Below are 8159 nucleotides of genomic sequence, written 5' to 3' on the forward strand. Positions count from 1 at the left end.
TTTGAAAACCTCATGTACACCTTCCTCCGCACAGGCGTCTTGCATGTCTGTCTTCTTCAGTTCTTAACTCATCAACTTCACACGATTGGATCAGTTCATGACCCTTGGCCACTATGGCTACAGGCAGTTCTGTCTTACTATCACTCACGCTCAGCCGCGGTCAGTCTTCGTCCAATTTCTCCCGCAGAAGACTGTTAACTACTCCTCTGCCTCCATCTCTTCCTTGAGGTTCTTGTTCACACTTTGCCAGGTGGACAGGTGACCTCTGAGCTCCAAGATCTCTTTCTTGAGCTCCTCGGCCCTGTGCTCAGCCGTTTGTAACAGGACTCTTTCTCGTTTGACACATTCATCCACCCCTCTCTGAGGGCCTTATTCAGTCCTTGCCACGTTACCATGTGGCCTTTGAGCTCAGAGACTTCTTTCTCTAGCCCTTCTATTCTGTGCTCCCTTTCTTTCTCAGAGCCACAGTCACCCCCAGAGTTTAAGTCATCCCTCCAGTTACTCACTAACCGTGTGACTACTTCCGTCTTATCCACCAGGTCAGCGTCAGTTTTGTCACGAGTTTCAGTCAGCACAGCACTAGATTTTGTCCTAGTGGTGGCTACTGGCAACAACACGTCACAGTCACACCACATCGTACGGTGAACCCCCAAGAAACTCTCTATCCGTGTGTCAGCTCAGCTCTTTTTGTTTACCACACCATTCTCATTCACACTGTGGTACCCTTCAGGTGACGTCAGGTCAGTAAATTCATCTGACGCAATTCTTTCTCTGGTCGCCCCTACGTCTGGCCTGTCCACGTTAGGAGGCGTCAACGTCTTCGTATTGGTTAGTCCAACAGTAGGAACGTCTCCACCCTCCAGGGATATGTCATCAAACCTGACAAAGTCCCGGCCCCACTCTAAGGCATACGCTAAGTCTGGTGGTATACTGCCACCTTGGCACTCACTGCCTCTGATCCCCTCAAACATTACTCTGTCTACCGCATAGTTCACCGTGACCCCATGTTTACAGCGAACCTGGACCATTTTCTCGGTCAGACAGAAAGTGAGAGGAGTTCCTACCAGAGTCACCTGACTCTGAGTCCAACCGTCCCGAGATTCCTTCCCAATGCAGCATCACGGTACACACTTGCGGCCCGTCATCACTCGGAAAGAATATCCCATGTTCTGGAAAAGACATACATGAACACTGCAGTTTCCCAGACATACCCACTGAGCCAACCAGTGCTGCCATTTCTTCATACTCGGCCCCTTTCTGGACCACCACCCCAATTTGGGTTACAGCCTCCATCTGAGACTCCACCCCTTTTTGGGCTACCACACCGATTTGGGTCACCGCCCCTTTTGGGACTCCACCCCCTTTCGGGATCTCCCCATGTCTGTTATACCGGTCTTCTCAGACCACAGTTCACACCACACAGTTTTATATCTCTTACGATACCACACAAGTCTTTGTTGGCACCACCACAGCTCCTGCTGTCACCGATCACTGGCACCACCGGCTGCTGTTCACACACAGCGGCTGGTGTCACTGCAGCTCCTGCTGCGCCATCTTCGTGGACCCGCCGATCCACCGGAAGCCGCTTGTCACCTTCGTGACCCCACTGAGCCACATCAAGCCGATTGTCACCTTCTTGACTCCCACTGAGCCACCGCAGGCTGAGTCGAGAAAAAAGAAAAAACACACCACAAAAACTCACGTGTCCTGACTGTGTGCTATTCAGGACGCTCCTGTCTCCATCTGAGACCGTCCAACACACAGGGCGCACCGAGTGCAATTCAGGGAGCGACCCTCCTCCCAGGGTCTCACCACACACCGGCCTCACCAGGTCCAGGGGCTCAGCAGGTGCTCTTCAGGACAACTGTCTCTGCCTGAAACTGCCCAACACTCGTGCCTCACCAGGTCCAAGGTCACACCACGTGCTCCTGGGATCCGACTCTGCTCCCAGAGCTGACCCTCCAGGACCTTTCCTCACTGAACCCTCCAGGTACACTGTCTTCCTCACTGACCCAGGTCAGTACCACACGAACACCTGTCCGATACCTGTGTCGGCCACACAGGTCACCGTTTTACTCATTGACCCAGGTCAGTACCACACGAACACCAGTCCGTTTCTCCTGTGTTGCCCACACAGGTCCTCGGGTACCTCTTCTCCGCAGAGGCACCCTAGCAATCACCAGTCTCTTTCTCCTGGGGAAGCGGCCACACTGGGCTCACCGATCCGGACAGTGCCTTACTCACTAGGCCGCCCCATGGTTTCCAGAACCACAGCCGGACAGTGGCTTCCCCACTTGCAGGCCGTCACAGGCTCTGCTCACACGTGGCCGGTCAGCAGCACATCAGACGGCTTCCACAACCGTCAGCCCTCCTGGCTCAGCGTTGCTCTTTGCCACTGAATTTTGCAGTCCTTATCCGTTGCTCCCAGCAACAAGGCTACAACATTGCCCATAGCTTCTCCACCAATTGTGAGGTAGCGCTGTCATTCAAGGTTGGGGGACACTCGCTTGGCAGCCACACAATCAGATCCAGCACGGGTTTTCATAAGCCATAACATAGTCCATGAGGTTTATTTGTCATCATAAATCACAGCAACATAAACAGCATTACAGCATAGCGTCCATTATACAGGCTATTCAGCCTCATCCTTATCTCACCCATGTCAGGGTTCCCACATGGCTGTTTCTCCAGACTGCAGACATCCACTCACTCCTCAAAGACTCTCAGACACTGGCCGCCATTACACACACAGCCGCTCCACAGGCTGTTAGCGAGGAGATCCTTCTCCTCACGGAACCTTCCAAACTGGACCAATCAGGTCCCAGCATTCACCACATGTGACCTACCCTAGCCACATTATATGGTCTATAGCCACGCCCACCGGGTCACGTGACTATGACCTCATCACAGGTCCTTCACACACTCACATAGCCTTTTAATACAGGCGTTTTCAGACAAACCCCTGGGTGGGTTTGTAGGTAACCAGAACCCGCCCATCTCTCTAGTTACCTGAAGACTTCTCCCTTATACATAGAAACAACACCTCAGCCATGATATTGCTGATCACACATACACAAGTCTCCATCTCAAAGCCACCCACTTTGAGATACATAACTATCCTTCAGGATTCTGCCACTCATCCGTTCTCTTGGGACATCCACACAGCGCCTAGTGGGCACAGTGGTCATTACACCACAGTACATATGCCTTTTTTTGAGGGTCCATATGCCTTTCTCTGAGGGTACATATACCTTTATCTGAGGGTACATATGCCTTTATCCGAGGGTCCATATGCCTTTATCTTAGGGTACATATGCCTTTATCTGAGGGTACATATGCCTTTATCTGAGGGTACATATGCCTTTATCCGAGGGTCCATATGCCTTTATCCGAGGGTACATATGCCTTTTTCTGAGGGTCCATATGCCTTTATCTGAGGGTACATATGCCTTTCTCTGAGGGTACATATGCCTTTATCTGCGGGTACATATGCTTTTATCCGAGGGTACATATGCCTTTATCCGAGGGTACATATGCCTTTTTCTGAGGGTCCATATACCTTTATCTGAGGGTACATATGCCTTTATCTGAGGGTACATATACCTTTATCTGAGGGTACATATGCCTTTATCTGAGGGTACATATGCCTTTATCCGAGGGTACATATACCTTTATCTGAGGGTACATATGCCTTTATCTGAGGGTACATATACCTTTATCTGAGGGTACATATGCCTTTATCTGAGGGTACATATGCCTTTATCTGAGGGTACATATACCTTTACCTGAGGGTACATATGCCTTTATCTGAGGGTACATATACCTTTATCCGAGGGTACATATGCCTTTATCTGAGGGTACATATGCCTTTATCCGAGGGTACATATGCCTTTATCTGAGGGTACATATGCCTTTATCCGAGGGTACATATGCCTTTATCCGAGGGTACATATACCTTTATCTGAGGGTACATATGCCTTTATCCGAGGGTACATATGCCTTTATCTGAGGGTACATATGCCTTTATCCGAGGGTGCATATACCTTTATCCGAGGGTACATATGCCTTTATCCGAGGGTACATATGCCTTTATCCGAGGGTACATATGCCTTTATCTGAGGGTACATATGCCTTTATCTGAGGGTACAGATGCCTTTATCTGACGGTACATATGCCTTTATCTGTGGGCACATATGCCTTTATCTGAGGGCACATATACCTTTATCTGAGGGTACAGATGCCTTTATCTGACGGTACATATGCCTTTATCTGAGGGTACATATGCCTTTATCTGAGGGTACATATGCCTTTATCTGAGGGTACATATACCTTTATCTGAGGGTACATATGCCTTTTTCTGAGGGTACATATGCCTTTATCTGAGGGTACATATACCTTTATCTGAGGGTACATATGCCTTTATCCGAGGGTACATATGCCTTTTTCTGAGGGTACATATGCCTTTATCTGAGGGTACATATACCTTTATCTGAGGGTACATATGCCTTTATCTGAGGGTACATATGCCTTTATCTGAGGGTACATATACCTTTCTCTGAGGGTACATATGCCTTTCTCTGAGGGTACATATGCCTTTTTCTGAGGGTCCATATGCCTTTATCTGAGGGTACATATACCTTTCTCTGAGGGTACATATACCTTTATCTGAGGGTACATATGCCTTTCTCTGAGGGTACATATGCCTTTCTCTGAGGGTACATATACCTTTATCTGAGGGTACATATACCTTTCTCTGAGGGTACATATACCTTTCTCTGAGGGTACATATGCCTTTTTCTGAGGGTCCATATGCCTTTATCTGAGGGTACATATACCTTTATCTGAGGGTACATATACCTTTATCTGAGGGTACATATGCCTTTATCTGAGGGTACATATGCCTTTATCTGAGGGTACATATACCTTTCTCTGAGGGTACATATGCCTTTCTCTGAGGGTACATATGCCTTTTTCTGAGGGTCCATATGCCTTTATCTGAGGGTACATATACCTTTCTCTGAGGGTACATATACCTTTATCTGAGGGTACATATGCCTTTCTCTGAGGGTACATATACCTTTATCTGAGGGTACATATACCTTTCTCTGAGGGTACATATACCTTTCTCTGAGGGTACATATGCCTTTTTCTGAGGGTCCATATGCCTTTATCTGAGGGTACATATACCTTTCTCTGAGGGTACATATACCTTTCTCTGAGGGTACATATACCTTTATCTGAGGGTACATATGCCTTTATCTGAGGGTACATATGCCTTTATCCGAGGGTACATATACCTTTATCTGAGGGTCCATATGCCTTTATCTGAGGGTACATATACCTTTCTCTGAGGGTACATATACCTTTATCTGAGGGTACATATGCCTTTCTCTGAGGGTACATATACCTTTATCTGAGGGTACATATACCTTTCTCTGAGGGTACATATACCTTTCTCTGAGGGTACATATGCCTTTTTCTGAGGGTCCATATGCCTTTATCTGAGGGTACATATACCTTTCTCTGAGGGTACATATACCTTTCTCTGAGGGTACATATACCTTTCTCTGAGGGTACATATGCCTTTTTCTGAGGGTCCATATGCCTTTATCTGAGGGTACATATACCTTTCTCTGAGGGTACATATACCTTTCTCTGAGGGTACATATACCTTTATCTGAGGGTACATATGCCTTTATCTGAGGGTACATATACCTTTATCTGAGGGTACATATGCCTTTTTCTGAGGGTCCATATGCCTTTATCTGAGGGTACATATGCCTTTCTCTGAGGGTACATATACCTTTATCCGAGGGTACATATGCCTTTATCCGAGGGTCCATATGCCTTTATCTTAGGGTACATATGCCTTTATCTGAGGGTACATATGCCTTTATCTGAGGGTACATATGCCTTTATCTGAGGGTACATATGCCTTTATCCGAGGGTACATATGCCTTTATCTGAGGGTACATATGCCTTTATCTGAGGGTACATATGCCTTTATCCGAGGGTACATATGCCTTTATCTGAGGGTACATATGCCTTTATCTGAGGGTACATATACCTTTATCTGAGGGTACATATGCCTTTATCTGAGGGTACATATACCTTTATCTGAGGGTACATATACCTTTATCTATGGGTACATATGCCTTTATCTGAGGGTACATATGCCTTTATCCGAGGGTACATATACCTTTATCTGAGGGTACATATACCTTTATCTGAGGGTACATATGCCTTTATCTGAGGGTACATATACCTTTATCTGAGGGTATATATGCCTTTATCTGAGGGTACATATGCCTTTATCCGAGGGTACATATACCTTTATCTGAGGGTACATATGCCTTTATCTGAGGGTACATATGCCTTTATCTGATGGCACAGATGCCTTTATCTGAGGGTACATATACCTTTATCTGAAGGTACATATGCCTTTATCTGAGGGGACATATGCCTTTATCCGAGGGTACATATGCCTTTATCTGAGGGTACATATGCCTTTATCTGAGGGTACATATACCTTTATCTGAGGGTACATATGCCTTTGTCTGAGGGTACATATACCTTTATCTGAGGGTACATATGCCTTTATCTGAGGGTACATATGCCTTTATCCGAGGGTACATATGCCTTTATCTGATGGTACAGATGCCTTTATCTGAGGGTACATATACCTTTATCTGAGGGTACATATGCCTTTATCTGAGGGTACATATGCCTTTATCTGAGGGTACATATACCTTTATCTGAGGGTACATATGCCTTTGTCTGAGGGTACATATACCTTTATCTGAGGGTACATATGCCTTTATCTGAGGGTACATATGCCTTTATCTGAGGGTACATATGCCTTTATCTGATGGTACATATACCTTTATCTGAGGGTACATATGCCTTTATCTGATGGTACAGATGCCTTTATCTGAGGGTACATATGCCTTTATCTGAGGGTACATATACCTTTATCTGAGGGTACATATGCCTTTATCTGATGGTACAGATGCCTTTATCTGAGGGTACATAAACCTTTATCTGAGGGTACATATGCCTTTATCTGAGGGTACATATGCCTTTATCTGAGGGTACATATACCTTTATCTGAGGGTACATATGCCTTTATCCGAGGGTACATATGCCTTTATCCGAGGGTACATATGCCTTTATCCGAGGGTACATATGCCTTTATCCGAGGGTACATATACCTTTATCTGAGGGTACATATGCCTTTATCCGAGGGTACATATGCCTTTATCTGAGGGTACATATGCCATTATCCGAGGGTGCATATACCTTTATCCGAGGGTACATATGCCTTTATCTGAGGGTACATATGCCTTTATCCGAGGGTACATATGCCTTTATCTGAGGGTACATATGCCTTTATCTGAGGGTACAGATGCCTTTATCTGACGGTACATATGCCTTTATCTGAGGGCACATATACCTTTATCTGAGGGTACATATACCTTTATCTGAGGGTACATATGCCTTTATCTGAGGGTACAGATGCCTTTATCTGAGGGTACATATACCTTTATCTGAGGGTACATATGCCTTTATCTGAGGGTACATATGCCTTTATCTGAGGGTACATATACCTTTATCTGAGGGTACATATGCCTTTATCTGAGGGTACATATACCTTTATCCGAGGGTACATATGCCTTTATCTGAGGGTACATATGCCTTTATCCGAGGGTACAGATGCCTTTATCTGAGGGTACATATACCTTTATCTGAGGGTACATATGCCTTTATCTGAGGGTACATATGCCTTTATCTGAGGGTACATATTCTTTTATCTGAGGGTACATATGCCTTTATCTGAGGGTACATATGCCTTTATCTGAGGGTACATATGCCTTTATCTGAGGGTACATATACCTTTATCTGAGGGTACATATGCCTTTATCTGAGGGTACATATGCCTTTATCTGAGGGTACATATACCTTTATCTGAGGGTACATATACCTTTATCTGAGGGTACATATGCCTTTATCTGAGGGTACATATGCCTTTATCTGAGGGTACATATACCTTTATCTGAGGGTACATATGCCTTTATCTGAGGGTACATATGCCTTTATCTGAGGGTACATATACCTTTATCTGAGGGTACATATGCCTTTATCTGAGGGTACATATGCCT

The sequence above is a fragment of the Dendrobates tinctorius genome, unplaced genomic scaffold, assembly GCF_039654945.1.
Source record: "Dendrobates tinctorius isolate UK_male_01 unplaced genomic scaffold, ASM3965494v1 ptg000157l, whole genome shotgun sequence".
Classification (NCBI taxonomy): domain Eukaryota; kingdom Metazoa; phylum Chordata; class Amphibia; order Anura; family Dendrobatidae; genus Dendrobates; species Dendrobates tinctorius.